General features: G+C 38.6%; 1 long non-coding RNA gene and 2 pseudogenes across 7 annotated transcripts in view; 1 reads left to right on the forward strand and 2 right to left on the reverse strand.

Annotated features, from left to right (window-relative positions):
* Positions 1-23,366, forward strand: part of LOC129563799 (uncharacterized) — a 519,846-nt gene that overhangs the window by 191,224 nt on the left and 305,256 nt on the right. The window lies entirely within an intron of this gene.
* On the reverse strand, positions 2,867-3,592 carry LOC129563999 (E3 ubiquitin-protein ligase Hakai pseudogene; annotated as a pseudogene).
* On the reverse strand, positions 6,394-7,015 carry LOC129564000 (CD2 antigen cytoplasmic tail-binding protein 2 pseudogene; annotated as a pseudogene).

Below are 23,366 nucleotides of genomic sequence, written 5' to 3' on the forward strand. Positions count from 1 at the left end.
AATTTGTATGGAAATGCAGAAAACCTCAAATAGCCAAAGCAATCTTAAGAAAGAAGAATGGAACTGGAGGAATCAACCTTCTGACTTCAGACTATACTACAAAGCTATAGTCATCAAGACAGTGTGGTACTGGCACAAAAGAATATAGATCAATGGAACAAAATAGAAAGCCCAGAGATAAATCGACACACCTATGGACACCTTAATTTTGACAAAGGAGGCAAAAATATACAATGGAGAAAAGGCAATCTCTTTAACAAGTGGTGCTGGGACAACTGGCCAACCACCTGTAAAAGAAAGAAACTAGAATACTTTCTAACACCATACACAAAAGTAAACTCAAAATGGATTAAAGATCTAAATGTAAGACCAGAAACTATGAAACTCTTAAAGGAAAACATAGGCAGAACAATCTCTGACATAAATCACAGCAAGATTCTCTATAACCTACTTCCCAGAGTAATGGAAATAACAAAAATAAATGGGACCTAATTAAACTTAAAAGCTTTTGTACAACAAAGGAAACTATAATCAACATGAAAAGGCAGACTTCAGAATGGGAGAAAATAGCAAATAAGACAGCTGACAAAGAATTAATCTCCAAAATATACAAGCAGCTCATGCAGTTCAGTTCCAGAAAAATGAACAACTCAATCAAAAAGTGGTCCAAAGAAGAGACATTTCCCCGAAGAAGACATACAGATGGCTAATAAAGATATGAATACATGAAAAGATGCTCAACGTCACTCACTAGTAGAGAAATGCAAATCAAAACCACTATGAGGTATCATCTCACACCGTTTAGAATGGCTGCCATCAAAAAGTATACAAACAATTGCTAGAGAGGGTGTGGAGAAAAGGAAACCCTCTTACACTGTTAATGAGAATGCAAACTGGTACAACCACTATGGGGAACAGTGTGGAGATTCCTTAAAAAACTGGAAATAGAACTGCCATATGACCCAGCAATCCCACTGCTTGGCATACACACCGAGGAAACCAGAATTGAAAGAGACACATGTACCCCAATGCTCATTTAGCACTGTTTGCAACAGCTAGGATATGGAAGCAATGTAGGTGTCCATTGGCAGTTGAATGGATAAGGAACTTGTGGTACATATACACCATGGGATATTACATAGCTATAAAAAAGAACACATTTGTGTCATTTCTAAAGAGGTGGATGAAACTGGAGCCTATTGTACACAGTGAAGTAAGTCAAAAAGAGAAATAACAGTACAGTATATTAACACATATACATGAAATTTAGATGGTAATGATGATCCTATTTGCAAGGCAGCAAAAGAGACAAAGATGTAAAGAACAGACTTTTGGACTATATGGGAGAAGGCAAGAGTGGGATGATTTGAGAGAACAGCATTGAAACATGTATATTACCATATGTAAAATAGATAACCAGTGCAAGTTCAATGCATGAAGAAGGGCACTCAAACCTGGTGCTCTGGGACAGTCCAGAGGGATGGGGTGGGGAGGGAGGTTGGCAGGGAGTGTTCAGGATGGGGGGACACATGCACCCGTGGGTGATTCATGTCAATGTATGGCAAAAACCACCACAATATTGTAAAGAAATTATCCTCCAATTAAAGTAAATTAATAGAAAAAGTCATTCGTATCTTAAAAAAGATCAGGGTTGGAGTAGTAAGAAGGATTTGATGCTGGATTTGACAGATCTGGTCTAGAGCTGCTTAAATACTGCTGGTTTGTGTGATGTCAAGAATCCAGGGCAGGGCTCAGCCTGAAGATCGTTTTGGTCACACAGCCTAAGTTACAGTAAAGAAAAAGCAATTTGGGCCTAGAAACAAGAATGGTACAAGTTACAAGGAGACAGATTTATGTACAAAGGCCTTATTGTTTTTTTACGAGCATATTGAAATTTGTTCTTTTTACCCAGGTTAGGAAAATACATTCCAAGAAAAAGTAAATATTGAATTTAACAAAAACAATACTTTTGAAAGAAAAACACAGCACCATCCCCCCAGTGCCTCTGGAAGTAATACTGCAAATGGTCACTTCTGGGTCAGTTTACCATACTACAGGAACAAAGTTGTTAAAGCATAGTTATTCTCAACTGAGCCACTTATCTGCACTATAGTAAAGTACTTAAAATCACTCCCAAGATCAAGCCTTAAAACTGTTTTAAGTGGTTTTAAATGTTTTACAGCCATTTCTTTTTTTATAGCCACTTCCGTAAGAGGTGCTTTTCTTTCCCCAAATGTTCAAAGCTTAATTAGATGATTGACAATACTCCCCCCCGCCCCCCATCGAATCTTCTGTTCAAAATAACATTACTCCTGGTAACATGGTTTATATCTTGTGTGATCTAGGAAATGTAGTCCAAGAAATGACGTTTGGAAAAGGCAGACACTGCTTTCACTGGTGGAAAGGGTACAGGGCGCATACTATGACTTACTTCCCCTAGTAATATGAATGAAGTGCTCAGAGTTCCTTGATATTCAGTAAACTGGGGTAAAGAGTAAGCATTATGATGGTGAGAAGGGTGTATACTTACAGGTAGATTACCCTGTTGAGGTGAGATAGGTCCTGGTGGAAGATACTTCGTACAAGGTGGCATCTGAGCAATAAGATGTCTATGGAGAAGGTGGGGGAATAGAAGTCACCGACGTATCTGAAACTTGGCTATGAATCAAGTGAAAAGTACCTGTGGCCTGAGAAAGATGTGGCCTTAGATGACATATTGATGGCAGAGGAGGTAGCGTGGTATAGACTATCACTGTGATATCACAGTGTGATGAGAGTTCAATACCACTGGCTGACTCCGATATTCAGGATGATGGTGAGCAGTTGAGAGACAAGAGGTTGCGGTTCTTAGGTACCTGAATTTGTGTCAATCATCACTATGTTTTCTTGTTGGGGCAAAAAGGCTTTCTGACTCAGTTTCTTGACTCATTGAAGGATGTAGAGATGAAGCCACGGACAATTAATTCTGCTGTAGGAGTGTGAATATCTTGTGGCTGATTATGCGGCTTGGGCAACTCCCTTGCAAAGAAGGTGGTGGTATCTAAGGTATTGCTTTGGTATAATATGGTTCATATGATGCTTGTCTGGCAGCTTTTTAATATAACCATAGATTTTAGCTGGTGGTGGGACAGAATGCTGTATGAGCGTTTTCAAGTTAAGTACGGGGAGCAGAGTTTCCAACTCTCACGTGGCGGAAGTTGATATGAGCCTCTAAGTCTCTCTGAGACAAATAGGATCTCTTGCATCCTTGAACAGTGCTACATACAAAGAGAGAACCTTGACTATGCTTCTGAATTTGCTGCACAGAATTACCACAGGCTGGGCATATCTTATCCCCTTCTTCTCCATGTAAAATAGCACAAGCGTAGCAAAAAGCATGCTTGCATGGAATCATCCGCCCATAGATTCTAATCGGTAATTTGCATTTGTCACAGAAATGTATTATGGTTTCATCCTTTTGACCTAAAATGTTTATCTTGAAGTCCCAAAAAAGATTTTCAGCAGATTCTCGCTCATTTTGAAAAGATTCACCCCCAATGGAATCATAGCGGTTCCCCTCACAGGAAGGATACTGTCCTTCTGTGTTCTCCATGACACCGCTCACAAAGCACAAAGGGAGCGGAAGTCAACGTTATTGCCCCAGGGAGCGCATGCGCTGTACTCTCCTAAACTCAGGAAGTAAAAGTACATCCGGGTCACCCTATGTTTGACCGTTTATAACGCTAGGAGTTGATGATGGACAGGGAGGCCTGGTGTGCTGCGATTCATGGGGTTGCAAAGAGTTGGACACAACTGAGTGACCGGACTGAACTGCTTACCTACTCCCGTTCCAGTGAGAAAGTCAAGCAGAAGGAGGGAGTGAATACTTGAAGTGTTTGAGTTCTGAGGTTGCTTAGGCTTCTCTTGTTATGCTTGCGGGGGTAATGGGGGTGCGGTGCGGGGGATCCAGCCTTTAACTGGAAAAAGAAACTAATCTGGAATGGGGAAAAAGGAAAGCATACATGTACATGATGGCATGCGCAAGTGCAGTAGTACCAGAAGACAGAAGCTTAGATGCTGTAGATTTAGCTTCTCAAACTTTTCTAACAGTGTGACCCATAATGGGAGAGAAGAGTAAACTTTTAACTTTGAGAGTAAGAGGGGCAGAGTTCTAAGTACTTTTGAAAGTAAGATATTTCTTTGAATAGTTGTACTTAAAAATTATAAGAATATTATATGAATATAGATTTCTTTTTAAGAATGTTTGTTTTAATAAAAATACTGCTTTTGATTACTTAATTAAGTCTCTTGAATCTTTCCCTGCCCCTGAAGTCTTTGAGTAATAGTGAAGTCTCAGGAATCTGTTCCAGGATATGCGCCAAATCTTGTCACACACTGCTGAATCTCCCCGCACTGTTGGTACACTAGTTTGTGATGCCTAATATAGAGTGGCTCCTTTACTGAATACAAGGTCATCCAGTAGGCTTGGAAATCGTTTTTATACAGAATCCTTTATAATGGTATTTGTATATAAGAGCATTTATTTATACATGAAAGTTAAAAGCCCAGATGAATTAGGGATGTGATTCATAACATTATAAAATGCCTTCCCATATCCCTCAATTTCTCATTTTGTTTCTTTAAATATTATATTCTCTTAGTATATTTGTATGTTTATAGAATACTAACAGCTTGGAGGAGAGACCTTAGTAAAATAAAAATTTAAGAGGTAAATAATCAGTAGTGATAACTACTCAAAGATGGATACGAAACATGTTAGAAATGGTCATATTTGTTTGTGGAAAGATACAGCTGGTTATACAGAAATGTAATTTGTACCCTCCTTTTGGGAACCTAGTCTGCTGTAAAGTGAGGCTCACCCTTCCTGTGAGAGCTTCATTTCATACTGTACAGAATAAGTCTTCTCTTTCTTATTTACAAAACAGCTTTGCAAAGGGAGTGATGAACTAACATGACCAAATATGCCAAATTGCTACTTAGGCTTTTGATTTCTTTGGCCTTCTGCCAAATAACTAACTATAAGCAATTATATGTGTACAAAGGGACTTTGTGACTCAGTGCACACCCTTCTTTTTGCAAATTACTTGAAGTGGTTTTCAAACCTTTTTCTATATTCAGAAGGCTGCAGCTGCTTTGAGTGAAGTCTGAGTTGGGGAGTCCCGAGTTTCCTTCTTAACACTCCCGCACCTCTGGCATCCTTTTGCCCCCTCCTATAGTCATCTTTTAGGCAGTTCAATGAAGCAGTTTGACTGCTGCTGCTGCTAAGTCACTTCAGTCGTGTCCGACTCTCTGTGACCCCATAGACGGAAGCCACTTCTCAAATACATATTTTCTCAACTGATGTATAAAATGTTTATAACCATGTCATATATCCAAGAGAATAATGGATGAGCACCATATATCTACCAGCTAGTTTAAGAAATAAAGCATTATCAGTGCACTTGAAAACTGCCTCACCCTCATGATAGGAAGGAACTGTACCGAATTATGTGTTCACCATCCTCTTGCTCTTTTCAGTTTTAAAAATCACGTACATATGTTTGTATGTATATATATATATTTATAAAAATATTTTTTATATTTGATGTTTTTCACTTCATAGGGATGGAATAATACTTTTTTCTATTAACAGTATATTTCTGAGATAATTTTATGTTATTGCATGTATTTTATTAATTTGCACTATTCCATTGTATGCATATTTTATAATTTAAATTTTTCCTATCCATGAATAAGTGGTTCTCAGGTTTTGGCATTATAAATGCTCCTCTGAAACATTTTTGTTCTTTATTTACATTTAATTTTAATTAGAGGATAATTGCTTTGCGATATTGTGTTGGTTTCTGACACATATCAACATGAGGCAGCCATAGGTATACCTATGTCTCCTTCCTCTTGAGTCTCCATCCCTGAAACATTCTTGTAGATGTTTCTTGTACATGTTCAAGAATTTGTCTAGGGTATGTGTATAGGAGAGGAAGTTACTTGATGATAGAGAATAAGCATATTCAGCTTTTCCAAAGAGTTCATATCAATGTATCAGCAGAGTGTAAAAGTTTTGTTATTCCTCATCTTCACCAACATTTATTAACAGACTTTTAATTTATTATAAATTTGGTTGTAAAATTCATATCATTATGTTTTTATTTTGTGTTTCTCTGATTAAAATTGGTTTGCAGCTTTTCTCGTCACCCCCCCCCCCCCACAGCTAAAGAATTTTATTGGTAAAAGGAAGTTGACTGAAAAGTGGGCCCCAGCATCCTCACTGCCTGACGTAGACAGAGCCTCCTCCAAAGTCTGGGAAAGAAGGGACCACCCTTAGTAGGCTCAGATGTAGAGGTCAAAGTCAGTCTGTTTTGATTTCTAGAACTGGTGACCAGGAGGATCCAGCTTCTAGCAATAAACCCCATCCTGAAAGTAGCCTTCATGAGGGGAACTGGGCTACCTAGCCCCCTTGTTGCCCTCTTTGCCTCCTCCTCAAGTTCCCAGATGCCTCAGTGCCCAACCACTGTCTCTCTTGACAACATCAGCTCCAGACTGCCCTCCAGGAGGGCTTGGGTGCTCATTGGCATCTGGCCAAGCTGTCATCGTCCTCTGAGTCTGACAGAGGCTGCTGATCAGGTGGCTGCTCTCTGATCTTCACCCAGTCAATGTTGTCTGGCCAACCGTCTCAGATCTGAGCATCCCAGTTCAGGAAGTAGTTGCCATCAGGCTCAGAGTGACCTTCTATCTCCTCCTGCAGCTTGAAGAGTATGATCCTCACATCTCCATCACTGGTGAGTGTAGCTCCTTCCTGACCTTCCACATCCTCTGAGGCCAACATGTCTTATTTGCTGGACCTTTCATCATCATTCTCCTCCTCCTCATCGCTGTCCAAAGAGTGTTTGCCTTTGAAGTGGCTCCCAGGGCCCCCTACCCCAGCCACAGGATCCACTAATTTTTTCTTGGGGACACTGATTTCATCCTCATCATCGTCATCTCTCACACCTTGGAAGGTAACTTTCCTCTTTCGCATGACTGGACAGAAGGGCTGTACCCAAACTAAGGATCTGGAAAAGGTAGGGGAAGAAAGGGAGAGAGGTTTTCTCTAGGGCTGCATCCAGACCACCTACCCACCACCCGCTTTTCATGTTTTATAAGTGAAAGAAAGTGAAAATTGCTCAGTCGTGTCTGACTGTTTGCAACTCCATGGACTATAGAGTCCATAGAATTCTCCAGGCTAGAATACTGGCGTGAGTAGCCGTTCCCTTCTCCAGGGGATCTTCCCAACCCAGGGATCGAATCCAAGTCTCCTGTATTGCAGGCGGATTCTTTACCAGCTGAGCCACAAGGGAAGCCCATGTTTTATAGGCCACTTAAAATTCTTCTTTGGTCAAAAACCTGTTCATATTATTGGACAATTTTTCTATTGCACAATTTCTGTTTTCCCTTATTTATAGGGATTGTTTATGTCTTTCTGATACTAATTCTTTGCCAGTTACATGACTTAATAATTTCATCTCCTCTAAGTTTATAAGTTGCCTTTTAATTACTTTGTGGTGTCTTGTGATACACAAGTTCTCAATTTTGATGCTTCAGACTTATCAGTCTTTTCTTTATGATAGGCATTTTACTGATATACTTAGAATGTTTTCTTTAACCTGAGATCCTAAAAGATATTTTCCCTTAAAATTTTTTTTAAGGTTTCACTTTTCAAATGAAGTCTTCTTTAATTGATCTGCAACTGATTTTGTATGGTGTAATGTAGGGATTCAATTTTACTTTTTCATCCATATAAATAGTCCAGAACCATTTATAAAATAGCCCATTATTTCCCTTCTGATCTTTAGCGGCTAACTCTGTCATATATGCAAAGTCTCCATTGGTCTATTTTCTTATCTCATCCTAATTACTGTCACTTTATAAGCTTTTAAGATTTTGGAGAGGGGAGCAAATCTCCTCAGCTTTTCAGGATCATTTTGTCTATTCTTGGCCATTTGCTCTGTGAAGATATTTTAGATTGGTTGGATATTAGAGAGAGGGGTGAAGGAGTTATTAAGGAAAGGAAAGGAGAGAAGGTTTACAAATAAACATTTGCTCATGCTACAGTTATTCTGCTGCTGCTGCTGCTAAGTCGCTTCAGTTGTGTCCGACTCTGTGCGAACCCATAGATGGCAGCCCACCAGGGTCCCCTGTCCCTGGGATTCTTCAGGCAAGAACACTGGAGTGGGTTGCCATTTCCTTCTCCAATGCATGAGAGTGAAAAGTGAAAGGGAAGTCGCTCAGTCGTGTCTGACTCTCAGCAACCCCATGGACTGCAGCCCACCAGGCTCCTCCATCCATGGGATTTTCCAGGCAAGAGTACTGGAGTGGGGTGCCATTGCATTCTCCAACAGTTATTCTAAAGTTATTCTAAAAGTCAACTCTGCTTTTGAAGTCAGATATTTTCAAAGGTCAGAAAATCTGCCTGCCTATATTTATTGGCATCACTGTAAATACTCTGTGAGATGCACAGGGATAATGTCGTTTTTATTTCTTCTAAGATTTATTTCTTTGGGATCTCACTGTTTCTTGGGATGCATTGTGATAAACATGGCCTCTGCTGTCAGGCATAGTGAAGTGAAGTGCAAGTTGCTCAGTTGTGTCCGACTCTTTGAGACCCCATGGACTATACAGTCCATAGAATTCTCTAGGCCAGAATACTGGAGCATACTTCTGTTTAAATTCCTGCTCTGCTACTTACTACCTATGTGACCTTAGGAATAATACTTAATCATTCTGAGACTTACTGTCTTTTTGGTCTGTGGGTGGTGGTGGTATAGATTATGATGATGATAATAAAATAACTATTATTAACCTACCGTGTTAGTTTTATAGTGTTGCTATAACAAATTACCAAAAACTTAGTGCCTCAAAACAACACAAATTTAATATCTTACGGTTCTTTAGGTCATAAGTCTGACAGGGCTTTTCCTGGACTAAAGTTTTCCAAAGGATTCCTTTCTGGAAGCTTTGGGGAGATTCCATTTCCTGCTTACTCAGATTATTGGCAGAATTCAGCTCCTTGCAGTTCCTTGTTGGCTGTCATTTGACAGAATCCCAGCTTGTGGAGGTCACCTGCATTCCTTGCCTTTCAGCCTGCTTCCTGCATTTTCAGAGCCAACAGTGGTGGATGTGAGTCCTTACCTTTCAAGTCTTTCTTGCCTCTTTTTCCATCACAGAGATATAAAAGAGAAGCACAGGAAAAAGACCATGTAATGATCAAGGCAGAGAGTGGAGTGATGCTGCCAAGAAAAGCCAAGAATTGCAGGCCACCACCAAACACTAGGAAGAGGAAAGGAAAGGTTCTTTCCTAGAGCTTTCAGAAAGAGCATGGTCCTGCTAACACCTTGATTTTGCACATCTAGCCTCTAGAACTGTGAGAGTATACATTTCTTTTGTTGTGAGCCACCTAGTTTGTGGAATTTTGTTATGGTAGCACAGGAAACTAATATAACCACTTACCATACTTTCTCAAATTTGTTTTTCTTGTAGTAGCATATGAAAAATGGTCTTGTTAATTTCCAGTGTATAAGACATCTACATTCGAACATAGGTCTTAAGGTACAGGCAGTACCCTAAGAAAAATTTGTTTGGCATAGCCCCTAATAGTAGAATGAAGATCAATGAGTTAAAGTTCTAAGGAAACTGATTTTTAGTTCAATATATAAAATAGAGTTTTCTAACAATTACAGTAGTACATGGCCATAAGAGCTACCCTCATTGTCAGACCCCAAACTTTTGGTTGAGGTCGTGGAACTAGTTTTTCATGAATGTTTTGGATAAAAAATTAATTTTAAATGGAATTAGATGGGGAGGGAAGGATTGGGAGATTGGGTTAGCAGATGCAAACTATCACATAGGATGGAAAACAATAAGGTCCTACTGTCTAGCACAGGGAACTATGTTCAATATCCTGTGATAAACTTCCATAAAATTTTTTAAAAATAAAGAGAATTAGGTATTCTCATGGTAAACAAAATTTTTTTTCCATTTTAACATAAAAGTCTGAACTGTTGCTTATGTAGCTGTATATAAGAAAAATACAGAATGCTCTTACCAACATTTTTTGTGTGTAGTGCAAACAATTGGTTGATCTGGAACAGAACTCAGTTAAGTGATTGTCTATATTATAAGGCTACATCCTGATAAACTGGTAGAATTTTTTTTGTGAAAAGCAGTAAGTCATCCCTTTATTGAGTGTTCCCTGTGTGGTAGAAGAGCTATAGATGATGTCATCACTGCCCTAGTTGATCTTATACTCTGGCTGAGTTTTGTAGTAGACATTTGCTAGGTGCCTTTACAGGATACATTCTCTTCCTAACAATACTCAAATTTTCCTTGTATATCCATCCCAGTCCTTCACAGGCTATGTGTTTCAGGTTACCTAATCAGGGTGAGTTTTAGTTCTCTTGTTTGGAATGCTGCTAAGATGTCTGTGTGTCCCTCTGGAGATTAATAAGAAATATGTAGTCTTAATCGTGACTGGCAACTGTATGATTGCCAAGAGAAGAACCAGTTTTAAGATAAAGCTGACTGAGGATGTCAGAGCAGAAAGATGTAAGGAAATTGAGTCCTTGAAACATCATTGAAGTATTGGGTCAACCAATATCTGAATGATCCAGTTAAGTGAGAAAATAAATCCACTTTTTGCTTACTACAGTTTGCATTGGGTTTTCTGTTTATTCCAGCATAAAATCTTATCTAATATGTTCATAAATGAATTGAAGAACAATAAATGACAATATATAAAATACATAGTCCAGTGCTAGATATACTAAACTACTAGCAGCATCAGCATTATTCCAGGGAACTTGATAGAAATGCAAATTTTCAGGCCTCAAACTTTCTGACTCAAATTCTGCAGGTGGGTCTCAGGAATCTTAGTTTTAACAAGCCCTACAGGGGATTCTGAGGTATGCTAAGATTTGAAAACCCTACCCCAGAAGTTCGGGAAAGGAAGACTTCATGGAGAGGGTGAGACAGACTAAATATAGCAGCAAGATATACTTTTGAAAAGAAGACGTGTGAACCAGAATGAATAAAGGCACAGAGGTAGGAATGAATGCTATTTATTGAGCATTATCTGGCTAATTGTGACTTTAATAAAATAGTGAAGGATTAAAATTGCCTGGGAAGTAGGGTGGTAGAGAGTTGGTGGCTGACATTGTTTTTATTTTTGTCCTGTTACTCTCATTTTATCTGAACTCATTAAAAGTTCCCGAGCAATAGAATGAAATGTTGCTACTCTCCATTGCAGGCAATATATGTTGAGATCAACCTGACTGGACTATAGCCATAGAAAATTAAGCGCATCATGTCACAACGTGAGGATGGTCTAGTCCTACTTGTATTGGTGTCAGGTAGATAGAGAAGCCTCCTTCCTGTACTTCAAAATTTTGTTTGAAGGGAATTACTTTTATCTTGTCAAAATCTGACACAAACAGGGTGACACCAGCAGTAAGAATTTAACCTGCCCTGGCTTTATGAAATTTTGGGTCTAATTCTTTGTCTTCCTCCTTCCTTGCCATATTTTGTGGGAGAAGTTTCCACCTTAAACACTGATGTCCTGTCCAAGGTTGTCCACCATCTGCCCATACTGCAGGCTCTGTTTGATAATGTGTGCTCAGATGGAACTGTTTACATTTCACCTTTTCCCTGAAGTACTGTGAGCCATGCATAAGATGCAGCCTGTGGAATTATGGAACGGGAGCTCACTTCGGCTCAGAGGGAGTGCTAGAAAATGAGAGAGAAGCATTTTATAGGCTAAAATGCTAACTGCTGCAGTAAACCAAACTTTAGATCTTAAAGTCTAAGTCTTTCCCAGACTTGTCTAGACCTAAGTTTATGGTGGTAGTGGTGTGTATGTGTGTGTGTGTGTAAGTGACGGGGGCATTGAAGGAGGAGAAGGAAGGGTTTTAACCTAATGATGCAAAGACTCTTCCTTATTGACAACTAGCTTTCTGCTAAGGAGCACCAGAACAGTGAAGAAGCATTTCTAAAGCAAAAGCACTGCTTAGTGTATTTAGTCATTGTTTAATTAGTCTTGTTAATGGGGCTTTATTTTAGAGAGGATTTAATGGTCTCGATATTGAGTGACCTTGGTATGGCAAAGACAGGTGTGTATCCTGTTTGTAAAATGTGAATAATGGAAGTGGCTTTGGAGTTAAGCCAAAAAACCATCAGCACCAAGCTAAGGTTACTTTACATCTGGTCACTTTGCAGGTCAGATTGAAGGATGTTTGAGACGAGCAATAAATCCTTCCCCTCTGCCACTATGGCAGGATGAGTCAGCCAGTGAATCACTTATTTTTCGTTCTGATAGACCGACCCGTCATTTCCCTTGCTTCGGGGGTCTAAAGTTTAATTTTTTTCCCCTTTCTTAGGGGATAAGGGAGTGATTGTGGGAAGAAAATGGTCAAATTATGGGCCACTAGTGAATTGTAGGGCTAGATATGTCATTTTGACCTCACACTTTGCTTGGAGAAGCACCTTGGAGCTATGCTATCTTGTTCCCTGGTGGGACAATTTCTGCAGGCAGAATGGTTTCCATGGGCATAAGCTGGCGGAAACTTGGATTTCCAATGCTTTTTTTTTGAAAAGGTGGTGCTTAACAAAAGACTGATAGTGTAATTGCTGCACGTTATCCTAGAGTATCTAACCAGTTTTTGCTAGCTCTGGGCTGTGAGGCTATTTGGGGGAAGAATATGTGCATGGCTTCCCTTCTGTACTTGGAAGGTTTCAAGCCCTGGTATGTTTCTGCTGCCAAGTCACTTCAGTCGTGTCCGACTCTGTGTGACCCCATAGACGGCAACCCACTAGGCTCCCCCATCCCTGGGATTCTCCAGGCAAGAACATAGAAGTGGGTTGCCATTTCCTTCTCCAGGTATGTTTCTAATGGACCCTTTTAAATGCTCCACTTCTGGGTTCATTTTCAATTATGAAATGCATCTCTGGCACTCAGTGTGAGTTGTTTGAAGCTAAAGGAAGATATTTAGTTTGACAACCCCCACAGTGTCTGTTGTGAAATGTTTAACATGAGATAAGGCCCTGCTGCAGTCAGCATACCCATGAGACAATTGACAGGCATGTAGTAAACATCTACTAATGATTAGACCCTGGGGTCAAAGTGAAGATACAAAGATGTTAAATATCTAAATTATCTGCATACAACTGGTTTAGTGATTTTGTTATTATGTTTCTTTTACAAAATTTACTGGGTTTTTTTTTTTTTTGGTTGGTTTTCCTGTTGGTAAGTACAGATTACCCTTAGACTGCAGTTCTGCCTCTCTACTTTCTCAACAGTGTGCCTTTGGGTAAGTCTTACCCTCTCAGTCTCAGTTAACTCAACTGTAAAAAGAGATAACCCTTGATTTTTGTCAGACATAGAGTTATTGTAAGTGTAGTGAATAGTCCCAGTTGAAGTCTAAGCTGGTATTACTCTACTAATTGGGCATCTCTGGGCACATCTGGAAGGACTGTGAGACACATTTGCCAGGAGTCAGTTCTTATAAAGGACTTCAGAGTCCCTTGGAAAAGAACTCCTAAGGAAAAAAGCTTCAGTCACGTGAACTTGCCACAGAAGTAGTAGTGCTCAGAATCCAGAAAAAGGGAAATAGCAGTCTTGATAATCAAGACTAAACAGAAAGATAGTTGGTGCACTTTAGTCTAAGCAACAGGCCAGAACAGCCTATATTGGAGTTTTAGGGAAATAAATGTAGGAGATGAAAATCACTTTGGGAGGGCTAAGCAAAGAGTTATGACAAGAAAGGAAATGACAGTCACTAGAGACTGGGTTCCACAGTCCTTCTAAGCATCAGGAGAGAGGTTATCTCTATTATCTGTTCCTGGACTATGGGGTTTACCCACTAGATGGAACAGTAGTTTTACATTTCCTCTTCAATGTATAGATAGTAATTCAGAGATCTTGTTATAAATAAAATTTGATCAAATAAAACTGATAGATGTGTACAATTTCCTAAGGAAAAAGTCTGTTGGATCACTTCTTTCCCAGAGGTAGTGTTCAGAGTATAAGGACCGTACATGACTGGCCAATTAGGGCTCCACTAAATTCTGTGGATAAAAAGGTGGTGGTGGTGGTGAGGTCTGGTGTTTTTACTTTAGCAATGGGCCTGGGATGTTGAAATAATCAATTAGGGATCATGAATGCAACATGGGTAGGAGCTCCTCTGTGGGAAAGAAGTGGGCTGTTGCTCTTAGGAGAGCTGACTTCTGTTTCACAGAGTAGGATAAGGAGGCAGGCAGGTCGCAGCCTGATCAGAGAGGAGCTTACAGGAAGATTGACCATGCATCCCAGTCTGCTCCAGATAAACCCAATATGTACCTGTAGTTATAGTATAATTATTAAGGAGATCCTCTTTTCATCCCTCAAATTCTCCTGTTTTAGATGGCAGATTATATGGCAAGGTGCTTGAGGGAGGTTGACCTGTCTTTTTGAATTCCTATGCTGCTTAGCTGTCTGGACCTTCAGTTGGCAATTACTTCACTTCGCCTGAGGCATCTGAAGTGCCCTACTCCCCTTCTGTTAGGTTCCTTTTCTGTCTGCTTCCTTGTTACTCTTTCCATACATCTCACCCTCTCCTCCTTCCCATCTCCTGTCTGCTTCCTTGTCTTCCTCTCTTTTCCCCATCCCAAGCTCTTGGGAAATTCTTTATGCTTGTGACTTTTATGACGACGAGGATTGTGTAGCCTGACCCTGGCTTTGCATCAGGCTGCAATGGCACTAATACTTGATTCATTTTTGTCCTTTTGCCATTTTTGAATTTGATGACCAAATACACAAAAAAGATTTGTCTCTTTGTTTTATTGGAAGAAGTCAGCCTTGCACATCATTTACATATCTTTTTTAAAAAATGATTTAAAAAATTTTTTTAATTGGTGGAAAATTGCTTTACAATTTTGTGTTGGTTTCTGCGTATGTACAACACCACGAATCAGCCATAATTTTTATATATATATATATCCCTTCCCTTCCAAACCTCCCTCCCCTGCCCCCATCCCACCACTCTAGATCATCACAGAGAGCCAGGCTGGGCTCTTTGTGTTATTTAGCAACTTTTCACTAACTCTTTTATACATGACAGTGTCTATATGTCAATGCTACTTTTTCAGTTCCTCCCACCATCACCTTCCCTCACTATGTCCACAAATCCATTCTCTACTAGGTTCATCAGTACTGTTTTCTGGTACTAGATTCCATATATATGCGTTAATATATTATACATATTTTCCCTTTGTAACTGACTTTGCTCTGTAAAAGAGGCTCTCGGTTCATCCACCTCACTACAGCTGACTCAGATTTTTTCCTTTTTATGGTTGAGTAATATTCCATTGTATAAATGTGCCACAACTTCTTTATCCATTCTTCTATCTATGGACATTTAGGTTGCTTCCATGTCCTGGATATTGTGAATAGTGCTGCAATAAACATTGGGGTACATGTGTCTTTTTGAGTTGTGGTTTTCTCAGTGTATATGCTCAGTAGTGGGATTGCTGGGACATATGATAAATTTATCCCCAGTTTTTTAAGGAATCTTCATACTGTTCCCTTAATGGCTGCATCAGTTTATATTCCCACTAACGGTGCAGGAGGATTCCTTTTTCTCCACACCCTCTCCAGCAATTATTGTTTGCAGATTTTTTGATGATGGCCATTCTGACTGGTGTGTGGTGATACCTCATTATAGTTTTGATTTGCATTTCTCTAATAATGAACAGTGTTGAACATCTTTTCATGTATTTATTTGCCATCTGTATGTCAGAGCCAAGGCTTTGTGAAATTTGGTACTGCCTACCTGTTACCATGGTCCCGGTCTGAGAGATGGTTAACCTTCACTACAGCAAATACTGATAGTAGTTTTACCCAAAACAATGTGTACCACTATCCTTAAAGGAAATGTAAGAAAATAAAAGTTCCTCAGGGATAACCAGGAAAGCCTAGTCATTTTACCTGGACTTCTGCTAATAGAGCCCATTTACCTAATGTCAGGATTTGGCCCACTCACACTCTTCCAGCATAGGACAGTGAAACAAATAGTTGTATGAAATGTATAGATTCTTTATTCATCTTCATATCATTCAGTTTTCATATTTCTAGGGAGTGAAGACAGTTAAACACAAGAGCAATTTTATAGGTTTATCAGGGCACTGATGTCATCTGGGGATAGCATACTTCACTTACGAATCATGTGTTAAAAACAGAATCAGACACAAATCACTGAGAAATGCAGTTAATGTTTTATGAGTTCATAAATCCAGAGCTATGACTAACACTGGGACCTCCAGTGGAAGCCTCCAGCCTTATAATTCAGCCGCTCCAAGGATTAATTTTATCACACAGAGTTTGGGCCAGAAGCTGAAATACATCTGCATGCAAATTCAGAGCATGGAGAATAGCTGAACACAGTTCTGCATGGAGATTTGTGAATGTGCACTGGTGAAATAACCTCATAAGAGGCCTTTGAGTTGTCACTTGATAGTTCCACATACAGTGTGAAATATCCAGGACAGTAAACCTTCTGTTCAAAGCAATCCTCAGTGTTTAATAATAAGAAAACTAGTCATATAAAATTTGTGATTGACAGTCATTGTCTCATATGATTATGTAGATTTGTACCCCAATTTTACAGAGAGAAAATTGAGGTTAAGAAATATTGAATACACTGCTCAAGATCACAAAGTTGGGCTTTCTGATTCTATGGCTGATTCTCTTCCTATAACATCACACTGTATCTAACAAGAATCCAGTGCACTTTCATACATATTAGGCTTCATGGATGGTGACATATACATCCAGCAAGATACAGAAGTGAGAATGCTTGTGGGAGGACATCCCTATGTAATACATATTGCATTCACCAGGAAAGAATTTGATCAGAACTGGAGCTCCACTACACATCAATGCTAAGGGGAAAAAGGCCTCTGTTTTACATCTAATGATCTGTTTTGTACAATCACAGTGGATTTCTGGCAGCCAAGGCTGACCTTACATGGAAGCAGAGTTGGTGACTACCCCTGTGGTATGAATTAAAGGGACTGGGGAAGCTACCTTCCCATCAACACTAGTAGAGATTTATTCTTTATTCATCTCTACTGAGAGATAAGTATAACTTTTTATTTTGAAATAATTAAAGACCATGGGAGGTTATAAAAATAGTACAGTGAGTTTCATGTACTCTGCTTAACTTCCTCTAATGTTAATCTTACATAAAAGTGTTGAATAATTTCAAAACCAGGAATCTGACATTGGTATAATACTGTTAAATAGACTACAAGACTGGTTTCAGTTTCATTAGTTTCTACATATACTTATTTATGTCTCTCTGTGTGTAGTGTGTGTGCAGTCAAATTTGCTTCAGTCATATCCAACTGTGTGTAACCCTATGGACCCCATAGCCCGCCAGGCTCCTCTGTTCATAGGATTGCCATTCCCTTCTCCAGGGAATCTTCCCAACCCAGGGATCAAACCCAGTCTCATGTCTCCTGCACTGGCAGGAGGGTTCTTTACCACTAGCACCTATGTCTCTGTGTGTAGGGCTCTATATAATTTTATGTCTAGGTTTTTTTTTTTTTTTTAGTTTAAGGCTCTTGTCCTTTTTGTAATACAGTCTTCTCCTTGGGGAGAGGTAGTGTGTTATGACAGAAGGAATGTGGGCTTTGGAACCTGATAAGCTTTGGATTTCATGTCCTTGGGCCTCAGTTTTCTCCTCTGTGAAATGGGTATAATAGTTTCTACATCACATGGCTTTTGTGAGGATGAAATGGGATGATATATATAAAATGTCTCACCCAGCAAGTGTTTCTCTCCCTCATTTCTCATTCCTTGAGTGAGGTAACATTTGAAGCTGTTCTCAGTTCTTTGTACTCTTGATTCTTTCCTAATAAAAGCAAGTTTTAACGGGCAGAGATGAGAAATGGATTAAAGCATTATGAATAGTGGCATCAATGAAAGATTTCAATGATTTAATAATTTTGCCTGGCAGTAATCCTCTTGGTGGTGGTCTGTGGGTGGTTCCTGTATAACATGAATGTTCATAATATTCTTACCCCTATACTTTTGCTTTTGTCATAAATTAATATTTAGTACACATCCTAGTCATCACTTCATATTGGTCTTATCTAGAAATTCTACTTACCATTCTTATCACAAATTCAGAATCATGTGCTGAGGGGAAGTCTGAGGGAGTGATGGTGTAAAAGTCAAACATTTCTAGAGATTTGACTATAAACAAATAGCCACTAGTAGATGTGAAGGCTAGCCTGAGTATATGATTAGGTTGTTTCTATTGCTTATTTACTGGGTAGAAGTGGTGACCACAGGATGGAACTGTCTCTATGACTGGGAAGATGATTTTTTCCCCCAATATGATAGGGGAGGAGATACTACTTATTTTTTTTTAAGTTAAGGTTTTGTTTCCTTTCATTTATATATTGTTAAAATTCAGAATTATTAATCTTTTCAAAGAACTAGCATTTGATTTCAGGATTCTTTTCTATAATTTTTTTTTGTTTTCATTGACTTTTGTGTAGTTTCATTATTCTGATTGCATTGGCTTTGATTTCTTTTTCTAGTCTTAAGGTGAAGTTGACACCATTGAATGAAGCCTTCTCTAATTATAGCTGTTAAATGCTATGTAAGTTTCATCTTAAACACTACTTTAGCTTCATCCAGACATGTTTTAGTACATGTGTTTTATTGTTATTCAGGAGTTTGCTGATTTCCAAATATTTGGAAATTTTCCTGTTTTTTTTGTTATTAGTTCTACTTCAGTACCTTTTCAGCCAGAAAATATACCCTAAATGAATTCAATTTTATTTAAAAAATTGAGGATTATTTTTTTGATCCAGATATAGCCTATTTTGATGAATTTTCCATGTGCACTTTTGTATTTGAGTGGAGTGTTCTATAAATTTTAGTGAAATCAAGTTAGCTGCCAGTGTTGTTCAGGTTTTTTGTATATCCTTAGAGATTATCTATCTACTTGTTTGATCAATGATTGAAAGGATATTGAAATATTCATCTATAATTTTGGATCTGTCCAGTTCTCTTTGCAATTCTATCAGAAAAGGGTTGAGTTTATGGAAGTTTTTTTTTTTTAATGTTTTCCTGCACCACCCTTGACTTTCAGGCTTACCCATGCACCTGTACCTTGGAGGGGTGTGTGGGGGGTGGGTTTCCTCCCATGTTCTTGCCTCCCATGCCAACAATAGACTGCTGTTGCTGGTTACTTAATGCTTGGTAGTGTGGTGCTGGGGCCAGGGGAGGTTCTCTGGTTTCAATTTTGGACCTGTGTGTCTGGGTCTCATGGGTTGGAGTTTTCTCAGTTATTCTGCCCTTTCCAGCCAAACTCTGCCTTGTATCGTTGGATCTTGGACAGGAAAGTTTCCTGCCATCCCCCAGTGGCAGGAGACTACTGATGGTTTTAGCATAGGCTTCAGAGCCCTGGACTATTTCCTGCTTCTCACCCAGTGGTGGAAAATTTTCTTTTACACTTCCCTCTGCCCTAGTAGATCTTCACCTGGGCCCTGAGAGGGACAGGGTTTGTTGCTCCTCTCCTAGTGGCTTAAAGACTCTTGATCTCTGGGGATAAGAGTCCGGGAGGAGTTTGCGCCTTGCCTGCGGTGGCAACCTCACCAAGTCTATACCACTGAGAGGCTCTTTGCATTCTCCCTCCTGCACAGTTTTTCCAGGGAACACCTGACAGAAGTCTTTGGAGAGGAGTCTGTGAATAGGGGTAAATTTCCCTTGTGTCTGAGGTGCACAGGAGTTCTATTAGCCAATTCTTGGTTTTTAACAGTACACTGCAGTTTTAGCTCAATTCTTACTCAGTTGAATGGTACTGTGCCCTACCATTGGTAAGCCAGTGTTTGTGACCTCTCTCTGTCATGGGAGGTGCCTGTCTTTCCTTGGGTTTCAGATTAGTTCTTTTCCCTGTGATGTCAGTTCTCTGGTGGCAGCAGATAAAGGTACGATTTTGTTGTTTATCTGGATTTTTCTTGTTAAGTTGATAATAATGCTCTTTCTAGCTTTCTGCATGCAAGATGAAATGCCTTTTTGGTTTTTGAGCAGTTTTTTATTTATAAAAGTATCACATGGACAGGGTAAAAAATTCAATGGCTATATAAAATGTTAGGCAAAATTTCCCACAAGCCCTACTCGCTAGAGGTAGCAAGTACTAAGAAACTGTTTTCAATTCTTCCATTTCCAGTGGCATCTGGGAATAGGGTCATTATGAGAACCCATCACCAATTTTTCAGGAATTTTACAAGTCCATTGGTGTCACACTGGTGCTTGCAATTGGCGATAGTGAAAATATTAGGCCACAGAAACCAACAAAATCTATAAATGAGAACTCCCCTCCAGGCAGCTGGCTGGAAACATTGACCAATACACCACCAATTATAACTCTAAGCACCATACTTACAGCCCTGTTTCTTGATTTGTTTTCTTTAAATAGTAATTATGAACTTCCCACAATGAAATGTAAATTTAACACATCATCAAACACCCTTTCCTCCCATGTTTTTATTTTTAGATCTTATATTCTTTGCCTTTATGATATTAAATAAAAACGAGATTCTCTCCTTTTCCATCTATTCATTACTCCTGGTCTTAGTCTCATAGTAGCTAGTTTAAATCATTTCTTTTTTATGCCTTTTTGTTAATTACCATAAGTCTAAACATGTTTGCATCCATCTTTTGATTTAATGTTAAACAATATATTGACTCTTTAGCTATGATGCACCCTTGTCTACTTCTATCTCCTCTATTTCCAAAGTTTTAATACCATTATTGTTTTTACATTGTTGAGAATTTTTAAATGTTACAATCTTTTATGTACCTAACTATAAATTTTTATGTTTATCTATGTTAATTCTAAAACCATGTTAAACTAATAAGACCACATTTATAATTACAGAAATATGGAAATATTATTCCCTGTGGAATCTCAGGAATTTTAGTCAAAGAAAAGGAAATAAGTTGTTAAATCCTTGCCTCTAGCAGGAAATTGGATGTTTCAGGTGTATTGTTTACTCTTAATGCTTTTTACGTTTCTTGACTTCCTCTGGGTTATTCTCATCTGCCACTGTTCCTTGTATCCCATGGTTTCCTCCTTCTTGGGTTAGATTTTAATTTTGTTGATTAATCATCTCAATTAAATTTTTTAATATATTATGAATGGATATTAAACTTTGAGTACTTGCATGTCCCAAAATTTTTGTTTTGTCTCATCCTTGATCAATATTTGGTAAGGTTTAAAGTGCTAGACACAAGGCCATTTTCCTTTAAACTTTGGAGATTCACTTCTGTTGTCTTTTAGCATTATGTGATGTTGACAAAGTCTTATGCTAGTCTGTTTATTTTTTGGGAGGGAGATTATTTTCAGTGTTTTATTATGATATTTGATACATTTTGAGAATAAATGTAACACATATAACTGGTGAATTTTGATAAAATGAACATCTGTAAAGCCACCACCCAACTAGAACACTACCATACTCCTGCCATCTGTCTGTGTGTTTCTTCTACTTTCCACCCTTATTTCACTCCAGTATGATTGTTTTGAAATTTGTGTTTACTGTTCTTGTTAGTAATGTCTATTGAATATGTATGAATCCCTATACAATATGTTACTTACTTTTTCTTGTCTTTTTTTCATGGTTGTAGTTTGTTTTATTGTGGTAAAATATTCATAACATAAAATTAACTGTTTTAATAATTTTCTGGTGTCCAATTCAGTGACATTAAGTCCAGTCATACTTTTGTGCAGCCATCACTATTATCCATATCCAGAGCTTTTTTTTTTTAATCATTCTAAAACAAAGTCCTCTCTACCCATTCCTGGTAACTTCTATTCTACTTTCTGTCGCTATGGATTTTCCTATTCTACCTACCTAATGCATATGGAATCACTGAATATTTGTCCATTTGTGTCTGGCATTTTTATTTGACTTACCATAATGTCTTTAGGGTTCATCTGTGTTGTGGCTTGTGTCAGAATTCATTCCCTTTTTATTGCCTAATAATATTTCATTGTATATATATACTACAGTTCGTTTATCCATTAATCTGTTGATGGGCACTTGGGTGATTTTCACCTTTTAGATATTGTGAATTCTGTTACTGCGAACATAGATGTATATGGATTCTCTCTTTGATTTCTTGTTTTTAATGCTTTAGGGGGTGTATGTGAGAGCAGAATTGCTGGGTTGTATGGTAATTATACTGCAAGGAGATCCAACCAGTCCATTCTAAAGGAGATCAATCCTGGATGTTCATTGGAGGGACTGATGCTAAAGCTGAAACTGCAATACTTTGGCCACCTCATGCGACGAGTTGACTCACTGGAAAAGACTGTGATGCTGGGAAAGGTTGGGGGCGGGAGGAGAAGGGGATGATGGAGAATGAGATGGCTGGATGGCATCACCGACTCTGTGGACATGAGTTTGGGTGTACTCCGGGAGTTGGTGATGGACAGGGAGGCCTGGCGTGCTGTGATTCATGGGGTCGTGGAGAGTCGGACAAGACTGAGCGACTGAACTGAACTGAACTGAACTGATGGTAATTATGTTGAACCATTTGAGAAACTGCCAAACTGTTATCCACAGTGGCTACAATATTTTACATTACCACCAGCAACATGCAACGACATACAACATACAGCATTCTCCATATCCTTGTCAGCAATTGGTATTTTCTCTTTTTTATTATGGCTATTCTTTTTAGAATATAGTATAACATTGTTGTTTTTTTAGATCAGAAGCTTTTTAATGCAAACATTTCTTCTGTAGTTATGCATTTCTTTTTTAATACAGTTTTCAAAGTGAGTTTTTCTTTTTTAAATTTTATTTTTATTGAAGTATAGTTGATTTTACAGTCTTGTGTTAGTTTCAGGTATACATCAAGGCAGTTCAGTTTTATACACACACACACACACACATATACTCTTTTGTAGATTATTCTTCCTTATATATTATTATAAAATATTGAGTATAGTTCTCTGTGCAATATAGTAGGTCCTTGTTGATTATCTATTTTATATATAGCAGTGTGTATCCATCCCCCCATTTCCCCTTTGGTAAACACAAGTTTAAATTCTGTGTCTGTGGGTCTATTTGTGCTATATAAATTCATTTGCATCATTTTCGTTTTAGATTACATGTATAAGTGATATATTTGTCTTTGTCTGGCTTACTTCAATTAATTTAATAATCTCTAGACCACCTGACCTGCTTCTTGAGAAACCTATATGCTGATCAGGAAGCAACAGTTAGAACTGGACATGGAACAACAGACTGGTTCCAAATAGGAAAAGGAGTATGTCAAG

The sequence above is a fragment of the Moschus berezovskii genome, chromosome X, assembly GCF_049115385.1.
Source record: "Moschus berezovskii isolate FMDL1 chromosome X, NW_MosBer_1.0, whole genome shotgun sequence".
Taxonomy (NCBI): Eukaryota; Metazoa; Chordata; class Mammalia; order Artiodactyla; family Moschidae; genus Moschus; species Moschus berezovskii.